We start from the raw sequence: 22,254 nt of genomic DNA on the forward strand, positions 1-22,254 counted from the left end.
AATCAGTTTAGTGACTTTAAGTTGGGAGTAGAATTTAGCACCGAGTAAACCTAGGGATGGGTGCTCAACTGCTAGATAGAACTGAGGTCCCTAGAAGAAATCCCTAAGTTCTAGAACTACTTAGCTAGTGTAGGCATGAGATGTCACCCGTTACATTGTACTAACATACTTGAGGATCACCTACTAGTACAAGACTGATCTTAGGGGTCACCCGCTAGATTAGTACTGATCCCTTAGCAGTTGTCTTTACTTGTGGCACGGTGCTGACACCCTTACAGCTGGGTTTATAGGTCAGACCCCACTAGTTCAGATTCGAGCATGTTGGTTAAACAACTACCTCCCATAGTCTCAACTTCAAAATTAGTCTCAACAAAATAACTCAGATCAGTAGCACAGATTCAGGACTGTTAGATACAGTGACTCATTAGTATTATCAATGGATTTAAAGATCACCCGCTAGATAGGAATTATCTCAGATTTAGTCAAGCAGTATCAATATCAGTACCAATAGATTCGGAGATCACTCGTTAGATAGTACTGATCTCAAATACTGTCAATTAGTATCAAGTACCATTATATTTAGAGATCACCCACTAGATAGGACTAATCTCAAATTCAGTTAATTATCTTCATTATCAGTATATTCAGAGATCACCCACCAGATAGGACTGATCATAACCTCAGTCAATCACATATCAGTATCAGTAGACTCAGTTATCAGAAATTTAGTTATTAGAATTTGGTATTCAGTGTTCATATGATTTCAGTTAAAGTTTATGCATTCATGCATTTATCCTTATTTAGTATACTCAGATTATTTAATCGGTATTGTTCAGGCATATGAACCCCTGTATTTAGCCTAACCTTATCATACCAGTGCATTCTCATGTATTGAAGCATACTTTCTTGTGCTATGATGTTTTATACCATAGGTTCAGAAGTATGATCTATAGAGCATCCTTAACAGTTTAGACCAAGCCAGCAACAGTACACTTAGTAGTGAGTCTTCATTATGCGAGGATGATCCTTATTTTATTATTGCATTAGACTCAGTATTTTAGTAGACGGAGTAAGTTGGGAGATTGTCCCATCAACTCCAAGTTCAGAGAATTTAGAGTCTTTCAGACTAGAATTTAGACAATTGTTTTAGTTTTGGTATTTATATATTTTATACAGTTGTATTTCAGTTTGAACCTTATGGAATGTTTCCACCAATTTTTCATATTAATTTTAGTATGTTATTCAGTGCTTAGTTATAGATATCAGTCAAGGGTTAGCTTGTGATCCTTTGAGATAATGAGCACTGTGTAACATCTGGGGTACCAGACTCGGGGTGTTACAGATCATTATTTTCTAGGGGATGTACTCGAAGAGATTTTAAGATTTTCATTTGATGTATACTTTTTAGACCATAATTTATAACTAGAATTTTATGACTTTGTTTGATATTTATGGGTTTCTAAACCCAATTCTAATAATTTAATAAATTTACATTTGATTTTTATTTATGCTTAGAAAAATGAAACAAGTTCAGCTTTTTGTATTTTAAAATTTGAAAATTCACGTATAGTATTAACCTTGATTTGTGTTAAATAAATAATATAATTCTACGTGATTACTACATTGATTATCATTAAAAAAGTTCTACCATCTTAAATTCATATTCTTACATTGTACCTTTCTTTAGAAAAGGGATCTTATGGGTTTTATGTTTGCAATGTTGCACTTTTAATTCCATTTTTTATGGATCAAATTTTACTAATAAATTATTAGGAATATGTTTTAAATTAATCTCTTTTAAATGTTGTAAGTGGTATCCTCTAAAGCAAGTTACAACAGACACTACAAGTCTGCAACACTTGTTGCTTATATGGTGGTAGTGGATGATATTTGAAATCAAATTCCTCTATAAACACCACTTTTTCCTGCTATCCCTATTTCTAATATTGCTTATAATAGGTCTCTATACAATGCTATATAGTTTATTTCTAAATAAGTATTAGGGAAACTATAAATTGTAGCTTTTGAGACTGCACCAGTAGCGGAAAGAGGGAGACTTTAGCACTTCTTACCACCTTTATGATGGCTCGAATATAATATACTATTTTTTAGGCTACGACAATAGTTGGACGATGGAGATTTAATAACTTCGCAGGTTGAAACCTTCGTAAAACCTATTTTTTGCATGCAAAACATGTCCTATGCATTAATTAAAAGGGACCTTTTAGGTTCTCAAGGCTATTGTAAAATAATTATCTTTGTTTTTTAGTTTTTGCGATTTTTATTATTTCATCCTTTCTCACAGCTGCCTTATGGTATTTGTGGCTTTTGGGTATAAGTGAAATGATTCTAAATTGTGTTGGTTGAGAAATACATGAGTTCTATATTGGAATATTGCAAAGTTGATATGGCTAACTTTTGATGACATCCATATATGTTGAAATATTATCAAAACATTCGTTCACACCATCAACTCTAAAAAGTGAGTTTTGATGTAGTAGGACTATTGGTTTAAGTCCTGAAATATTAAAATGAGTTTTTGAGGTTTAATAGTTTTAAACTTAAGAGAGTTAACCAAAGTTAATATTCGATGTTGCAAAGGTGGTCTTTGACTTTCAATAATTCCACTAGGCCAGGAATGTGATTTTTAGTATAGTTGAATGTTTGGTTTTCCTCGCGAGACTTTTAAATGATTTTTGACTGTTGTTTTTGGAGATTTCTAAGATAAGAGTTTACTTCAACCAACATCTAGTTAAGATGACTTTTTTTATTGTTTTGATGATTTCATTAGGTCTTGAATGTTTTTAATATGTGGTTTGCATTATTGATCTGTGTCAGGTGGTCCTGGATAAGTTTTTAGTACTCGTTTGGAGTTTGGACCTTTGTTGTCATTAATCTCTATTAGTACCTACTAAAGAAAATGATATAGTTTTATAGTTTTTATGGTGCAGTTATATCATTCTAAAACTTTTAAGACTAATGAAGAAAGAATCGATGCATTTTTTTGTCTGTATAAGGAATTTATTTCCATTTTAAATTAAGTATACGTTGTTGGTACTGTTGCATAGCCGATGAAGATAGGGGGACATAGAAGAAGACATGTAGATACTAAAATAGATCCGTACATATGAAAGGGTTGCTGGTGTTATGCCATCAATGTGATAAATCATCCACAAAAATGGAAATTGCTGACTTAGAGTCATAAACCACACCTATTTTGTATTTTTGATAGTTTTGGCACTAAGGAGCTCCAATTGAGGCGATTATCAATATGTTCTATTTTAATCATTTGGTGTATAATATACCTATATTTTTCTCAGTTGTGAAATATTACTATTTTATTTTTCAAGATTTTTGTTCATAAAGTTGGGATTTGGAATCATAATGTTATGAAATCAAAAGATTTTTAATTCTAGGATCAATTTGTGATCGCTTTTCTTTGATTTTTGGAAATTAAGGTACTTGTAGTATGATTAAATTGATGTTCATTTCAATTTACTGAATTATTGATTATTTTATTATTTTAGACTATGTATGAACATAAAAATAGGGGTTTTGATCCTATCGTTAAGAAATCATACTTTGATATTTTGATGTCGATTTTAACTTTTTTTTTTATGAAACCTTATTTTGAGTTCCTACAGTTAAGAATAACAAAATTTCCATTAAAGTTTCACTTTTTCTCTAATGGGCTTGGGTTGAATTTTTGATTGGCTAATTGGATCTAGAATAGAAGTATAGAAACATAAGCATTGATGGACATATATTTACATATAGAACTTGTTCTTAATTTATTCAAGGTAGATTGAGACTCTTTTTGAAGAGAATTCATTTTAGTGGGTGTTTGTGAAATTTTTGTTCATCTTCGAGGTATGTTATAATTTATCTTTCTTCATACTTTTCTTGGAACTTATCTTGTAAAGTATGCTTTTGGGTGGGCAAAATAGTAACTTTGACGATAAATGAGATTGTGTTGATTATGACACTAAATGAGATGGTTGATTATTATGAGGCCCATGAGGGGGCTTGAATTGATGATTTGTTTTATTCTTTTTACAGAGAGTATCAAAAATTTTAATTTCATAATCAATTTTTGATTATTTTACATTGATTTTTAGAAAGTAAGGTTCTTTTAGTATGGGTAAACTAATTTTGTATCCTGTTTACTTAATTATTAGTTATTCCTTCATTTTAAACTATGTGTGAACATAGAATTTAGGGGTTTTGATCCTAAAATTAAGATGTGTATCTGAAGCTGCGATTAAGCTATTCTTGAAAGATGTCACTCTTAAATCGTAGGAGGCAATCATGGTGGCATTAGAATTGCAACAAAAGTTGTCCAAAATTATTTTTACTGTCTAAATTTTATCAAGACACCCATGAATTGGTTCAAACATGTGATTAATGTTACAGATAAGGTGTAATTTCTAGAAAATATGAATTTCCCTTGACACCAATCTTAGAGGTGGAGTTTTTCGACTTTTAGGAGATTCACTTTATGGGGATTTTGGTGAGATGGTATGGAAATAGTTATATCCTTGTAGTTGTTTATAATATATCAAAAATTACGGGTGCGATAGCATATCAAAACAATGAACGTAAAAGTTTTGCTCGTTCATAAAAAGCAAATATTCACACGATTCGATACTCCTCTTGCCATACTTACCTATGTTCTCATTTTTATAATAGGATATTTGGTGGTTTGATAGATTAATATAAAGTCAAGCATAAGTTCTTGACACCATATTATCCCCAAGCTTGCAGAAAAGTTGATGTTTTAAAATTGAGAAATAAAGCGTATTTTTGCATAGAATGTGTATGCAAATCCATTAAATTGGTATAGAAAGTTCAATGATGCCTTATAGGCATATCGAATAGCCTTCAAAAGACCTATTGGAATATCTCTTACCAATTGGCATTTGAGAAAGCATCCTAACTACCGGTCAAATTTAAATATAAGCCCTTGTGGTCTTTGAAAGAATAGACTATGCACTGGGATAATGATTTGAAGACTATGGTGTAATAAATACAGAAGATTAATCTGTTTTTCCTATAGGCATATGAAAGATCTTCCATCCACAATGATTGAATGAAAAGAGACAAATCAGAGCTGGTGATATGATCTCATTTTCTAACTCAACGTTTCAATTGTTCCAGGGTATGTTTAATTCCAAATGGTCAGGATAGTTGAAAGTGGTGCAATGGTCAGGATAATTGAAAGTGGTGCAACCTTTCCCTAGTGGAGAAATTTTGATGACCCATAAACTAAGGTCATTATAGTGTTTATTGCATCTATGCCTTGAGAAGTAAGACAATCACGCAAACTGTACAGTATGAAGAAAACATAACACAATTTAGAAGGCAAGACTTTTAGAGTGAAGTAAGATCATACACTTAGAATAATAATGGATGTCTAAGTAATAAAGATAACATAAACAATCCGAAAAACTAGTGTCACAGTCTAAGAAAGACTTAAATACAACTTATAACTGGAAAATAAAACTAAATTCGGGAACTACAAGTCTTTTTCTGAATACAAAATAAAGACATCAAATTGATAGGAGAGTTCGACGTCGATTCTGAGGGAATAGAATGCCATTGCCATGAAAGTATTAATAACCAACGCACAATATCAGCTATTGTGTGATACACTAGTACCTGTATCCAGATCAAAAGGGCACAGTAGGGTGAGTATTGTACGAAGTAGGTATCATAGGATTATTGAGAAAAGCAGAAAATAATTTATATAAATATAAACTATAACGACATCACCTGTAGTAAGAAAATGTCCCAAATGGTAGCTACACAGTCTCCACAACATTTATAAAAATAGCGCAAAGACAAATAAACAAGTAGCTAAAAGAAACAAATTGTATATGCAACAAATAACACACAGAATCATAACATTGAAGATGCATGATGTATTAAATACAATAATGATGATGATCGTGATGAGATATGATTGAAGTTATCGGATAACCTCCATATACACTTACTGAGCCTCATCACTTCCATATATGACCCATAGGGAGGGTGGATTGAAATAATATACTTTCTTCATACTCTATCCCAATCTCAATATTCATATCTCCACTCTGACTCATGGACTACAATATAGGGTTTTATAGAAGTGTCTCATTTCTATAAAAAAAACCAGTGATTCCTCAATGCTACCAGCGTATCATTAATGTATGTGTGATATGAAGATGTAATGCTCACCTCCAGGCCAGTATAAGGATCTCGAATCCATTAAATATATAAATACGCATTGCACAAATCTACTCAATATGTTAATCATCAATGATTTAGCATAAGCAAGGTACCATTTGAAATAATTATGAATGTAAGGCATGATTAATCACATTAACCTTAACTTGGGTATTTCTGTCATGAAAAACCCAACATATATGAATGCCATGATCTAAACGAGGTCCTGGCCGTGAAAGGTATCTCCATTCCACTGAGGACTCGCGTCCACCCGCTTTGCCTAGTCAAATTGAACACAATACAACTTGCAGTGGATGAATTTTGACATATAAAAAGATCATCAGACAACTAGCTCATAATGAAATATAAGAACTATAATATCCATCCCGATCCAAATAAATTCAAAAGCCTCTAACAAAGAAAAACCCATCTAAGTCAATACATTCCCTCAACGATAGCTAGAAAGAATAAAAAATATAGTCTATGACATAGTGAAACCAAGAAATGAAATAAGGATGTTTCAAAGAATCGAACCTTACCACTTCAATTTGACTCACGAACAACCTAAGGATCACCTCACACTATGTAGAAAAAGGAAAAAATATCTCTATTTCCTGCATCCTGTGAAGATAGAGCATTCATAGACGGTTAGCAGGGTAAACGCTATCATGAAACTCAGAGAAAGGACAAAATAATGTCATGATCAAATAAGTCCAAAACAATTAAAAACCAATGCACACAATCATATACATATATATATAATATGCTGGGATAGGAGACAAGTCTTAGCATGAAAGTAAGACCTTATCCTGGACTTCATAGCTTAACTATCATAAAAAAATACCCACGTGTTATATGGGTCTAGCTTTCCTTGTTGAAAAGGCACAGTACGTGTTAGCCGTAAGAACTTGAGAAATCCAAGAAAGACTAGGGAATACCTCAAACCCATATCAATCCCAGATAAATATATATATATAGAGAGAGTGATCAAGTACAAGGTCATCAATACTAGCTCTCATGCTGACAAATATGAGTTTTGAGTGTCGGCCACCCTCGAGGCCTCCTCCTTCACAGCCTAGCTACACAACCTCTTTTAAGCCCAATTGAAGCAAGTTTCACACAACCCATCAATTAATCCAAGGAATTATACACTAAGGCATCAACCACATGTATCGTCATACCATTACACTTGAAATCTTATAATAATTCCATAACAATTACATCAACTTGGGAGAACGCCATGCCACCTTTGATCATTAAATCAAATTTGGGGAATTCCTCGACCCCTTTTATTTTATAAAATCAAATCGGGTACATTCCTCACCCCGGGGCATCCAATTTAAAATTAAGAACATTGCCAACAAGTCCTTAAAAATAATTTTAATCCTTTAAACCATTTATACAATGCAATAACTCAGGTGAGTAAGTTAGACCATGTGATAAATCATAATTCAAAACTAATAATGCAAGTGGTTGATGGAACACAAATTCTAAAAAATAATTCTAAACTAGAATCATCAATTTGGAGGAATTCGTTGACCCCCATTACTATTCCATCTCTATGCACCCCATTATTTCAAAAGCCAATGATATAGAATAAACAAAGCATATAAAATCATGTGAATCAAATTCATGTAATGTTCATTCCAAAACCCTCAACCCATATTAAAAACCATATTCAAATCCACATGAACAACAATTTAAATACATGATTTAAGTAAAAGAGCTTAAGGGAAGAGTAACATTTCTGAAATTATTACAACTATGGAGAGAAATCACCAATTGGAAGCTCTAAATTGTCAACCTTGAGAAACCCTAGCTTGTTCTTAACTTAGGGATTTGAGATAGTTTAAGAGTATGATTGTTTATGTTTTTTGGAATGATTATAAAGTCCCAAAAAGGGTTTTAAGGTAGTGGGTCACAAGATGGGAAAGAGGGAAATGCCCAAAGTACTTTTAATGAAACACAGAAAAGTTGTCGCCCCGTTGTTTTGAAGCACCTTACTACTCATAATGATTGGTGTCCCAAGGCATCTCCACTATAACCCTACAAGTCGTTCCATATGTATAGTTGTCCCATATTATGACATATATGGTCTAGTGATAAGAACAATAGAAACATGGGACCATTACACTGGTGAGACTACGAATCCCACATTACGACTCGTATTTTCTCACCACGACTCAATGGGACATAATCTCACCTAGGACAAAAACTTTGCCACCTACACTGGTCACCCTATGATTAGGGCACTACTACTCATATAGAGTCTTAATAACTTGTTAGGTGGTTGGTAAATGGGACACTGCACTCTAAAATCTCAAAATTTTTGAAAGACAAAAATTTCGGGGTGTTACATTCTCCCCCTAGGATCATTCATCCCTGAATGATGAGTCAAAGGATCCTTTCACACGATTTTAAGACCAAAATACAACCAAAACTTCTTTTAATGAAGTCAGAAAACAAAGATAATAAGGAAAACACATACCTTAAGTATGATTGTCAAATTCAAGAACTAGAATGGATACTTGGACTTTATGTCCTCTTAAGCTTCCTAAGTAGCATCTTCTACGTTTTAATTTCTCCATAAATCTTTTACCAAAGCCACATCCTTAGTCATTAAACAACAAACTTAACTATCAAAATTTGAACCAAAACTTCCTCATAAGACGAGAAATTCGAAATACCAACTCTTTCAATAGGCATAACTAAGGAAGGATAACCTATGCACTTCGTCTAAATAAAAAATTGGAAAACTGGGTAAACATAACCCAAACTCTAATGCAAATCCAACTCATAAGCAACATTGGCCAGTATTTTAAAAATTAAGTATGGACCCACATAGCGGGGAATGAGCATCCCCTTATTCCCAAATCTTATCAATCACTTCATTTGAGATACAATTAGGAATATTCAATCACCAGCCTCAAACTCCAACCACCTTCGCCTCACATCCACAAAGGAGTTCTGGCGACTCTACATAGTCTTAACTCTATCCCAAAATATCTTCACCTACTATATAGCTTAGTGAACCAAGTCCGAACTTAACAACCTAGTATCACCAGCCTCAAACCATCCAATAGGAGAACTACACCTACCATAAAGAGCCTCAAAAGTAACCACCCAATACTAGTGTGATAACTATCATTATACGCAAACTCAATGAGAGGAAAATCATCCACCCAACTACCACCAAAATCAATCATATAGTCCCTTATCATATCTTCCATAGTTTGAATGCTATTTTTGGCTTATCCATCCATCTGAAGGTGGCATGTGGTGCTAACGTTCATCTGTGTGCCCAACCATTACAGAAACAAATGCCAAAGCTGAGAAGAAAATTGCATACATCGATCAAAAATAATAGAAGCTGGAGCACATATATTCAAACTATCTCCTAAATAAACAACTTAACATAATCCTCTCAAGAGTAACTATTCCTCAAAGGAATGAAGTGAGCAAACTTAGTAATTATATCCACGATAACCCAAATAAAATTATTCTTATATCGAGACCGCGGTGGACCAGAAAAAAAGCCCATGTTGATCACCTCCCATTTTTACATTGGCAACAAAACCTCTTGAGATATACTGTCAGGCCTCTACTGCTCAACCTACAATTGGTGACACACCATACCCTTAGAAATGAAGTTAGACACATCCTTCTTCATGTTATTCAACCAATGTATTACCTTCAAGTCTTGATACATCTTTATCAATCTAGAATAAGCTATATGCCTAGGCTTATGAGCCTCATTCAAAACTCTTTCCTCTAGCCCATCGACATTAGGAACACTGAATTTATTTTTGTACCTCAAGATAGGATCATCACAAATCTAAAATGGAATAACCTTCGGTTGTCCAACATCATCCTTAATCTACATTAATATTGGGCCCACAACCTGCATCTTCTTCACCTTTACACAAAAAGACATCACCACCTCTTGTATAAACACACCTCCATCATCAGAATCTAAAACACGGACTCCAAGGTTAGCCAATCAGTGATTGTCCTTGACTAACCCACACTTCTCCTCATCCATATGAGACAAGGTACCCATGGACAACCTTCTAAGAGTATTAGGAACCACGTTAGCTTTACCTGGACAGTAGTGAAAACTCATATCATAGTTCTTAAGAAACTCAAGCCATCTCATTTTCCTGATATTCAACTCCTTCTAGGTGAATACTTACTACCAGATTTTATGATCTTATAACATATCCACATGAATCCCATACAAATAATTGCACCAAATCTTCAAAGCAAAAACTACATCTAACAATTCCAAATCATAGGTTGGATAATTCCTTTTATGAACTTTTTGATGCCTAGAAGCTTAGCCACAACCATAATATGTTGCATCAAAAAGCAACCTAGTCCTACATTAGATGCATCACAGTACACAAAAAAATAGTCAGTACCTCGGGCAGGGTCAATATTAAAGCAAAAGTCAACTTACCCTTAAGCTTCTAAAAAAGGCCCTCACACGCATTGGACCACAAAAACTTTACCTTTTTCTGAGTCAACTTAGTCAAAGGAGTAGCAATAGATGAAAAATATTCCACAAATCTCCTATAATACCCGGCTAAACCCAAGAAACACCGGATGTCAGTTGGAGTCGTAGATCTATTCAAATTCTTAAATTACTATCTTTCTACGGATCTACCATGAGAGCCTCATTGGATAGAATATAACGCACAAAGTTCATGACATTCAACAAAAACTCATACTTTAAAAATTTGGCATACAATCACTAATTCATAAGAGACTGCAACACTACTCAAACGTTATTGGCATGATCCTCTTTACCAATCAAATATATCATGATGTCATCAATAACCATAATCATGAAGAAATCAAAGAACTATCTGAAAACCAATTCATCAAGTCCGTAAATGCAATCGGAGAATTAGTTAATCCAAATGACATCACCAAAAACTCATGATGACCATATCAAATTTAGAAGGCAGTCTTAAGGACATCTACCACCCTAATCTTTTATTGATGATCACGCAACTTAAGATTAATCCTAAAAAAATACTTAGCACCATAAAAATGGCCATAGAGATCATTTATCATGGGTAGAGGATACTTAACCCTCTCCATCACCTAATTTAACTGACGATAACCTATACACATCCAAAGGAACCATTCTTCTAACGCACAAAAAGCACAGGAGCACCTCATGGGGATACACTAGGATAGATTAAAAACCTTATGAAGAAGATCCTTTAATTGCTCCTTAAGTTCTTTGAACTCAGCATAAGTCATTTTGTATAGAGGGATAGAGATAGTATGAGTATTAGATAGAAGATCAGTCCCAAAGTATATTTCCTTATAGGGAGGAATACCAGGAAGGTCATTGAGAAATACTTCAGGAAACTCGTTAACAACATGGATAGATTATAAAGTTAGAACCTCAGTACTAGAATATTTAACCAAACTAGATGGAATAAACACCTATTAGGAATCAACTTCTGAGCTCTATGATAAGAAATAAACCTTACCTTAGGAACAAGGGAACTCCCTTCCCATTTAATTATTGGTTCATTAGACAAATAGAAACTGACCCTTTGGGGTCGACAATCTAGAGAAGAATAGCACGAGTAAAGCTAATCCATCAAAAGTATAATATCAAAATCTAACATATCTAACTCTATCATATCCACCATTATCTACCAATTATAGATAAATACTACACAACCCCAATAGATACTTCTAGCACAATAGAATCACCAACTGGGGTAGACATAGAAAAAGGATTGAAAATATACTCTGGACTAAAACAAAAAGGAATAGAAACATAAGGAGTGAAATATCAATTGGTAGACCCCAAATAAAAAAAATAGAACACATCACAGTAGAAAAGCCATAACATATCAGTGACAGCATAAGGAGATGCCTTAGATTTCTTACCCATAGCAAAAGCATAAAGATAGTTCTGATAAGTGGCGGTACCAGAAAAAGTAACCTTTGGCACAGGAGCTGAAGAGGTAGAAACCAAAACTTTATTAGCTCTAGTAGCAACATTGCTTGTTGGATAATTCCTATGAATATGACTAGGCCGACAACATCAGAAATATTTTTTCCTCCCCTCATAAAAAAAACCATGTGCAACTAGACTGATATTAGGCACCTTGTGCCCTTAACCTACTATTTTTCTGAAAGCGGCGATCACCAATTAACTTTTCAGATAGAGCACTAGCCATAGAATATTAACCATAACTTTCCCAATTCTTGATCTTGCTCCACTTACTACTATCTCTACCACTATTCTGCTAGCCTCCACCTTATTTTCAATATCTAAAACTCTTACTCTGTCTCTCCCCTATTTCAGCTTGCTTCTTTTTGTCAGACTCAAGTTGCTGCATATACACCACTAGCTTGTAGATACCAATACCATTATTCAACATTACTGCCTTACACTCTATTAATAGGTCCCAAGACAAACTTAAAGAAAACTTTCTAATCCTAGCCCTCATGCTAGACACCTACTCTAGAGTGTAATAACACAACTGATCGAACTTCAAGGCATATTATTTCAAACTCATCCTACCTTACCTAAAGTTAAGAAAATCTTTGTTGTTAGCCTCCATCAACTCTTGAGGAAAGAATTGATCAAGGAAAGCACTAAAAAAACTCATCCCATATAGCCTACTTAGTATCATCACACCTCAACTATTCCCACTCCTCATACCACTTGTACGTTGTACCTTTCAACTGATTGCAGTAAACTCCACACCCTTTATATTAGTAGCATGCATCACCCCTAATATCTTCTCTACCTCATTGATAAAACCTTAAAGATCCTCCTCAAACTTAGAGCTAGTAAAGGTTGGAGGATTCAAACTCAAGAATTAGGCAACTTTAGTGACCTAAGAAGATGAAGAAACAAAACCAACGTAGTTAGGATAAAGTGTCTGAGAAGTCTCCAATTAAATTAGCAGATGAATAGATCGATAAAATTCAATAGTAAAAATGTCTTCTTAGGGTGGTGGGTCATGAATATTATCAACTCGAGAAGCCCAAGGATGGGAATCACAATTAGGAATTGGGACCTTAGATCAGTTTTGTACTCCATAAGTAGAATGTGTTCCATATATACTATCATCAGGTATGAGAGAAAAGTTTCCACGAGCATCAGATCTTCGAGGAGACATGATCTTAAAAGTGAACAAGTGAAATTAGAAAAGATTTAAAGAACTTAAACCCTATATCCTGAGAATGGATCAAAAGAAAGGGAAACATATCTAAATGCCTTGTAGGCTCTACCATATAAGTGTGGCACACTACATACCTTTAAATGAGACTTTACTTAACATGAATTTGTGGACACCGAAAGACCATGTACCTAGGATCTAATACCAATATTTTCATGACCCGAACTAGGGCCTGACCATGATAGGTATCTTAAGTTAACCCAGGACCATAGATTGCCCCTTTTTCCTAGTCAAACAAAACACAATACTACTAAAAGTGAATGAATTTCAAATATATAACAAGATAGTCAAACAACCTACTTAGAATGAAATCTATGAACTTTAACATCCATTCTCATCTACAGAAATCAACATGCCTCTATGAAACCAACATCTATTTAAGTTTGGACAGGCCCCTGATGATAGAAATAATAAAATTGAAAGATAGTCTATTACATAGTGAACCAAAACATTAAATGAAGGTTTTCTGAAAAATAAAAGTTCACCACATCATGCTGACTCATAAGGAATCAAAGGATCCTATAGTATGACAGATTAAAAGAACAAATATGTCCATTTCCTAAATCATATGAAGATAAATATCTAAAGTTGGTTAGTAGGGTAAGCTCTAGCATGTAACTTAAGATAAGGATTAAATAATTCCATTATCAAAACAGTCCAAAACCATCCAAAACCATTCAAAACAATTGCACACAATCATATACATACATGTATATATATATATATATATATAATATGTTGTTATAGGGATTAAATCATAGTATGAACCTTAACCTGGACTGTGTAGCTTAACTATCATAAAGTAACACCCATGGGCTATATGGGTCCAGCTCCCCTTGTTGAAAGGGCCCTAGTGTATGTTAGTCGCACAACCTAGACATATCTAAGGTAGACGAGGGAATGCCCCAACCCCATGACAATCTAAAATACACACATATGTAATATGATACAAAAATACGGTCACCAAGACCAATTTTATGGTCGTAAATGTGAATTTTCAGTATCGGTTCCCCCAAGACCTCTATCTTCATGACTTAGCTGCACAACCCATTTTTAGCCTTATTAAAACAAGTTTCACACAACCCATCAATTTAACCAAGGAATTATCCATTAAGGGATCAACCACATGTATTGTTATACCGTATGCTTACAAGCTTATAATTATGTCATTCCAATACCATCAACTTGGGTTCTTACCACGACCATTTTTGTTCATTAAATCATATTTGGGGAATGCCACAACCCTTTTTAGTTTATTAAATCTACTCGAGGGAATGCTTTAACCCTGAGCTTCTAATTTAAAATAAAAATCATAAAAAACAAAGCCTTCAAAACCATTTTTCATTCGCTCAGCGTTCTATACAATTGAATATCTCAGGTAAGTATGTCACACCATTTGACAAATCATAAATCAAAACAAATAATGCAAGTGAGTTGAGGGAACAAAATTTCTTAAACCAAATTCAAAAGCAAAATCATCAATTTGAGGGAATGCCTCAACCCTCTTTCCAATTTCCATACCCATGCACCCCATTAGTTCAAAAACCATTGATAAAGCGTAAAAAATTCATATAAAATCACGAGAATCCAATTCATGTAAAATCCATTCCAAAAACATCAACCTATAACAAAAACTTAATTTAAATCTGCATCTATAACTATTTAAACACATACTTTAAGTAAAAGAGTTTAATGGTGAGTAAGATACTTTATAGTATAACAATTACGGAGAGAAAACACCACTTGGAAACTTTAAAAGATAAACCTTAAGAAACCCTAGCTTGTTCTTGACTTAGGGATTTAAGTGTATTTAAAGTATAACAATTATGTTTTTGGAACAATAATGATGTCCCAAAAAGGGTTGTAAGGTCGTGGTTCATAAGTGGAGAATTAGGAAAATGTCCAAAGTACCCTTAATTAAACACTAAAAATTTATTGCCCCATCGTTATGGGTTACCTTACGACTAGTAAAGTCTTAATATAAGTTGTCCCCTAGACTAGTAGACTAGGCACTGTCTAAAGGCATCTCCACAGTTAACTCGATAAGTCATACCGTTTAACTCACAGTCCCATATAACGACTCATAGGGACTAATCATAGTCATAACAGAAATAAAGGACCACTATACTGGTGAGACGATGAATCCCACATTATGATTCGTGTCACACCGTGACTCGTATGAACTTAAACATACCCAGGATAGAATTTTTGGTGCCTACACTGGTCATCCTACGATTGGGGAACTACAACTCGTATAGAGCCTCCATGACTCATTAGATAAGTCATAGCTGGGGTAGTAGGCTTAAGTCTCAAATTTTTCAAAGGCCAAAAGTTCTTGGGTGGTACAATACAAGGACCATAATATTAGGTAAAGCATCCATACTGGAAACACAGAATAAATATCAACTTAAGTTAAAAACAATAATATATGCACCCCACATGGGAAAAAACCAATAATAATATCAGAGAAATATGGTTTCCCTGATTTTTACCCATACCCGTAACATGTTTTAATATATATATGTATGCATATATATATATACTAATATTATCTACCTAGCCGAGACTTAAGAATGTTAAGATATAATCTACCTTGTGACATCCAAATCCAAGCCTAAAACCCTTCAACCCGGAGCTTTACCCTCTTGAAAAGTCTCAAAATGAAATAAAATATACAAATATAGAATCTACACATTAGAATAAAGGCAATGATATCCATATTTATAAAATTTACGTAAGAAGAAAATGGAATGATGAAACGAGTTTTCAAAATGAAATGGTAAAATCAACTTTTTTTTAAAAAAGCATTATCCACGATTAAAGGAGCCATGGGAGAAAATCGAAGTGACAACTGGTTTAAAATAGGGTTTCTATAAAAGAAAAACCAGTTAGGTCTTCTGGGGGAAAATCTCTAAATGTCTAATTAGAATCGAGATTTAAATACTTTTTAAACAATATAATCAAAGTTAAATAATTGGAAAAGTTATTTAGAGCTTACTCAAGCATGAAAGTAGGCAAAATTGCTCAAAATCCTTTAAACCATAGATCAAAGTAAAATAATTAAAGAAAATCATGAAAAAAGGATTTCTAAACATCCCATCTATGACACCTTACATGGTTATCAATTAAGAAATGGGTTGACTACTTAAATGGTGCAGCCCAAAAGTGAGAGTTCTCTTAAGCATTCCCCTACCAACTGCTAAAGTAGTGATCGCTTAAGCGGCCACGATTCAAGTTTATCAATGATCAATGTAGTCCATAGTTCTTCTTTAGTGGTGCAAGGGCTACTTTACCGGTCTTTTTGGTTGTTTAAGCAGTTGCACCAGACTCAGTTGGATCAGAACCTTTGCAATGTTGAAAAGTTGTCAATCATCCCCCTAAGATTGTTTAAGAATCTCGTGAGGGAAAATAAAATATTCTTCTAGAATGAATTTTACATTCCTAACTAATTGGAAACATCACTTTTTTGAAAAGAGATTGTTGTCAAAAAATTTACCCGCAAGACCCAATTCACTAATTCCCCAACAAAATGTCAAAATGAGATCCAAAAGCCATAAAACTAAAATAACAAGGGTACCATCTAAAAATTGACATTCTGAATCTGCTGGTGTAGTCCTTTTTTTCATCTGACATATAGAAAAACAAATATTGACTGAATTCAACTATGAGCCCTTTTTGACCTCTTAAAAACCATAAACACACACAAAATCATTTTGGATTACATTAGTCCCTATGCCAACCATTCCACATCATATGATGGGGAGTAAAAAATGGTAAAAACTCATGAAATAGAAAAGTGGATAGAATTAAGTCATTACAATAGCCACCACTTTGAATCTTCTTCTTCCTTGAACTAAAGCCCAACAAAATACCAAAATCGGTGAAAATCTAGGGGTTCAAACTCAAAAGTCTTCTCATCTATGGAATAGTGTCTCCGCTAAACCTTAATCACCAGAATATCTTTAGAATGCGGTCGTCAATCATCTTTGTCCCAAATAGGGACTAGTTTCTCAATAAAGGTCAACTTCTCATTTAATTGCTCTGCGTCGAACAAAAAAATTTGACATGTATCCAAATATAACATCATAAACATGATATTGATATAAAAGTCAAATGGATGAAAAGTCTAGGGGTAAAGCTAACTCGTACGCATCATCCTGCATAATTTGAATAATCTCAAATAACCCGCTATACTTGGGGCTAAGCTTGCCCCTCTTCCTAGATTTCATCTTATCCTTCATAGGTGATAGGCGAAGTAAGAATTGATCATCAATACTAAATATCAAGGAACCAAGTCCATGAACAACAAAGAAATTTTCCCTATGTTGAGCTGCTTGAGGTCTATCCTGAATGACATAAAATTTATCTAGAGACTGGCAAAGCAAGTCCATACATCAAGGTCTTACTTAGAAATATCAAACCAACCAACTGGAGAGCGATAATGACTACCATATAAAGACTCAAAAGGTGTCATCTAAATACGTAAATGGTAGATATTATTATATGTAAACTCCGTCAAGTCTAAATATTGCTCCCACTGACCTCTGAAGTAAAAAATATAAACTATCATCCAAAACCTGAATAGTCTGTTCCACTGACCATTGGTCTAGGTGAAAAGTTATTCTTAGATCAACTCGAGTACCCAACTCCTCTCTAAAATTCTTCCAGAAATGAGAAATAAAAACTAAACCACTATGTAAGATAATGGAAACTATTAAACTATAGAAATAAACTATGTCACGAGCATAGATATGCGCTAAACACACAGCACAAAAGAAAATCATAATAGGGATAAAATAAGAAAATTTGGTTAATAGATCCACGATGACCAAACACAGTAACAACCATGAGATGTATAAGGCAACCCAATCCCAAAGTCCATAGTGATCCCTCAACTATGAAACCACCAAGCATCAAAAGCTCGAACCTCACTAACTGATAGCATAGGAAACATAATACAAATGTATAATCCCTTCTCACACTACCACCTAGTAGTGGTGTCTCAAATCCTAATAAATTTTTGTCACTTCTAAATGATTGGACAACCTAGAAAAATGGGCCTTCTCCGTGACCAATCTCAACCTATAACCCACTCTCTAAACACAATCTCAGCCTCTAATCCTCAAAACACTATCAAAATAAAGTAAAGCTTCATTAACCTCCCCACTCAAAACCTTATCCTAAATCATTCTCAAACCAACATCATCAAACCAGTGAGCTTGAATTAACTCAATCAAGGAAGATCTAGCCCCCATAAAATCGAAAACACACCCAGGTACTGAAATACTAAAACTAACAATCTAGAGAGCGAAATTCTAAACCTCTATGGATAAAGGCCTCTCCTAGGTCAAAAGATGTTCCAAGCTATCCAATACAAGTCATTTAATAACTCAAAGAATCTACAACCACATTAGCCTTTCCCTGATGATAAAGAATGGTGCGATCATAATCCTTAAACAATACTAGCTAATGATGCTGCCTAATAGTACAATATCAATAGCTGAAGAGATTCAGAAAGCGATGGTTATTCCAGAAGATATCACTATATACTCTATTTAAATAGTATCTCCATAATATTAAAGCAAATACAAACGTGCATTACTCCTAATTATTTGTAGGGTAATTTATCCAATAAGGCTTCAACTGACAAGAAGCATACATAATCACATTACCCTCATTCATCAATAAGATACCTGACCCAATACTTGAAGTATCATAAAAGATGGTAAGGCCCTTTCCCACCTTAGGAAAAGTCAAGATAGAAGCTGGATAAATAAATCCTTAATCATTTAGAAGCTAACCTCAAAAGAATTAGACTACTAAAAAAAGATCTTCTTTGGAGTTAATTTGGTCAAAGGATCCTTAATATATAAATAACCTTCAACAAAGCATCGATTTCAAATCTCTAAATGAGAGATTCAACAAGTACATTCATAAACCACTACAATCATCGGTGGATCAACCATGATACCATCCTTGGTCATAACAAGACACAAGAATGAGACAGACTTCAGTCATAGCTCATAATTAGAGAACTTAGCATATAACTTATTATCTCTCAATATTTTAAGTACCGTCTACAAATGCTACTCATGGTCAACCTTACTCTTAGATTAAACTAAGATATCATCTATATATACAATGACTAAAGTGTTAAGATAGAGTTAAAATAATTGGTTTATAAGCCCCCCGAATATGGGTGTGTCATTGGTAAACCCAAAGGACATGACCAAGAACTCATAATGATATTACCAAGTTCAAAAAACTATCTTTGGAATATTTGAAGCTCTAATCTCAACTATTAATACCTGGACCTTAAATAAATCTTTGAAAATTTGATGCACACTAAAGCTGATTGAATAAATCATTAATACAAGGAGGATGATACTTATTATTAATGTCACCTTGTTCAAATATCGATAATTAATACATATATGTTTAGACCCATTTGTTTTCTTCATAAATAAGAAAGACTCACCCCATGGTAATAGATAAGGTTGGATAAATCTTTTATGAATTATATATTTTAATTAGTCCTTTAATTCCTTAAAATCTGTTAGGGCCATCCTATAAGAAGTAAAAGAAAGGGGCATGGAGCCCGACTTAAAATCAATAGCAAAATTGGTAGCATGATCTAGAGGCATACTAGGTAAATTCATAAAACAGACTACATAAACTCACGAACAATATGGATCGAATATAAAAGAGGTGGTGAATAAACATTAGTATCCTGAATATGCACTAAGTAAGATAAGCATCCTATGATAAGCAAAAAAAAGGGATATAACTCCCTTGGCACCCGAATAAAGTGTACTATTCCAAGATATACTTAGCATACCCAATAACGATAAAGTCATGGTCTTAGAATAACAGTGTTGAATAGGGTGATAGGAAGCTAAAAACTCCATACCCAAGATGACATAAAATTCTATCATATCAAGGATAATTAGATCAACCTAAGTTTTATGCCCCATAAAAGTTACAACATATGATCGACATTCCTGAACCACCACTATAGAGTCTCCTTCAAGGGTAGATACAAGAATAGGAATGGAAAAAAAGCTCACAAGTAGCATAAAAATTGGAATAAAAATATGAAGATACATAAGAGAAAGAAGACCCTCGATCAAATAAAATAGATACAAATCTAAAGAAAATAAGGATAATACATATAATATCACTATCAGAAGCCTCTGTCTTAGGTCTAGTGTGTATAGCATAGCACTGACCAAATCTGCTGCCAAACCAAATAATCCTATGACCATCACCACGACTAATACAACCTCTACCTCACACACCTCTAGTAGTACCTGTACTGCCCTAAGAGTAACCTCTCACTATTGATAATAGTAGGCCTAAAAATATGGTTAGGGAAATCCTTGGCCATATGGACAAACTCATCATATATAAAAAACCTCAGTAGCATAACTCAATCTAAAGAGGTGCTATTGATCTATAATGACCACCGTAGGATAAAGCTTGACCAGTTGCAGGTGTTGAACCCTACAAAATTATCTATACTAATCTACCATGGTACCCATAAAAAACCTCTAAAATCTCTGGGTTAAGGAGTTTTACAACTAAACTCTCCGTAAAGCACACCCTCATGGTGCCTCCTTGAGTAGATCGAAGTATAGTATCGGCCACCATTGTATGTTCCACCATATTCTAAAATAATGTTCCTGACTGTACTATTTGGTTAGTAGCCAAACCAAATAAACCATCCAATTCATTCATAAACTTTTGAATTTTGCCAGACTCAATGGTAATAATGGAAATAAAATATCTAGATAAGGCATGGTAACGTAACTCATATTAAGAAATACATATAAAATCTTATAATAGGTTCAAAATAATATCTCATCAGATCCCTCAAATTGTCAGACAAAACCTCACTAAAATGATCCAAAGTCATCTTTGGGGAAACAAGGGGTATTTAGCTAACATATGACCTAAACTAATCCTTTGAAACATCTTTCAATTGATATGTAGTGTAAGCAACTCTATGCATCTAGAATTATCCAAGGTTATAGAATTTCTCTTGATAATAAATAAAGAACCCATAGACATCATCGCCTATAGCACAACTAAACATGGGTGAATCTATGTAAGAAAATCTCTCAAATCTCTTATGATCATAAAATAACATAACTGTACCCAAAGTCATAGGAGGAATGGCAAATCTAGAAAGATATGATCCTTCCATAAGGGGCAACATAAATAAAGGCTATACTCCAGAACATAGAATACCATACTCAAATACTAGCACAGAATAAAGTACAACACTCAGAATCTATGGAATATAATAAGAAAATAAATGTACCAATGAAAGAACCACAGTTAGAACTAGGGAAGCAACAAAAGCAGACTTTGGAACATATGGTGGTATAACACTCTAAGATAGAGAATTACTAGGTGCACTCAAAGAAACACCCCCAAACCGAGCTAGTAAATGAATTAATAAACCCTCCAATAACGGGGTACTAGTACAATATGGAACCTAAGTAGGCCTCATGTCTCTAGCATTCTCAACCTCGGGCTTATGGGAGATCACTATAGTCTTACCTCTAAAAGGGGAAGATCCTCGTGACCGTCCTCTAACTTAAGCCAGTCCTTACTCATTACTTATCTACTAGACTGGGTTCTCTCCTTATATTTTAAATTAGCATCCCTAGCCTCTTTCTAAGTAGAAGAGAAGGAAACATAGTTTTCAATATAGAATACGAAAAACCCATAATACAATATCAGATAAGGAAAACCCACATAATAAGGACTTAATGAAGAAAATTTCCTAAATATATGTTATATACTTTCAATGATAGATATG

The sequence above is a fragment of the Capsicum annuum genome, unplaced genomic scaffold (genome assembly GCF_002878395.1).
Source record: "Capsicum annuum cultivar UCD-10X-F1 unplaced genomic scaffold, UCD10Xv1.1 ctg3595, whole genome shotgun sequence".
NCBI classification, from domain to species: Eukaryota; Viridiplantae; Streptophyta; class Magnoliopsida; order Solanales; family Solanaceae; genus Capsicum; species Capsicum annuum.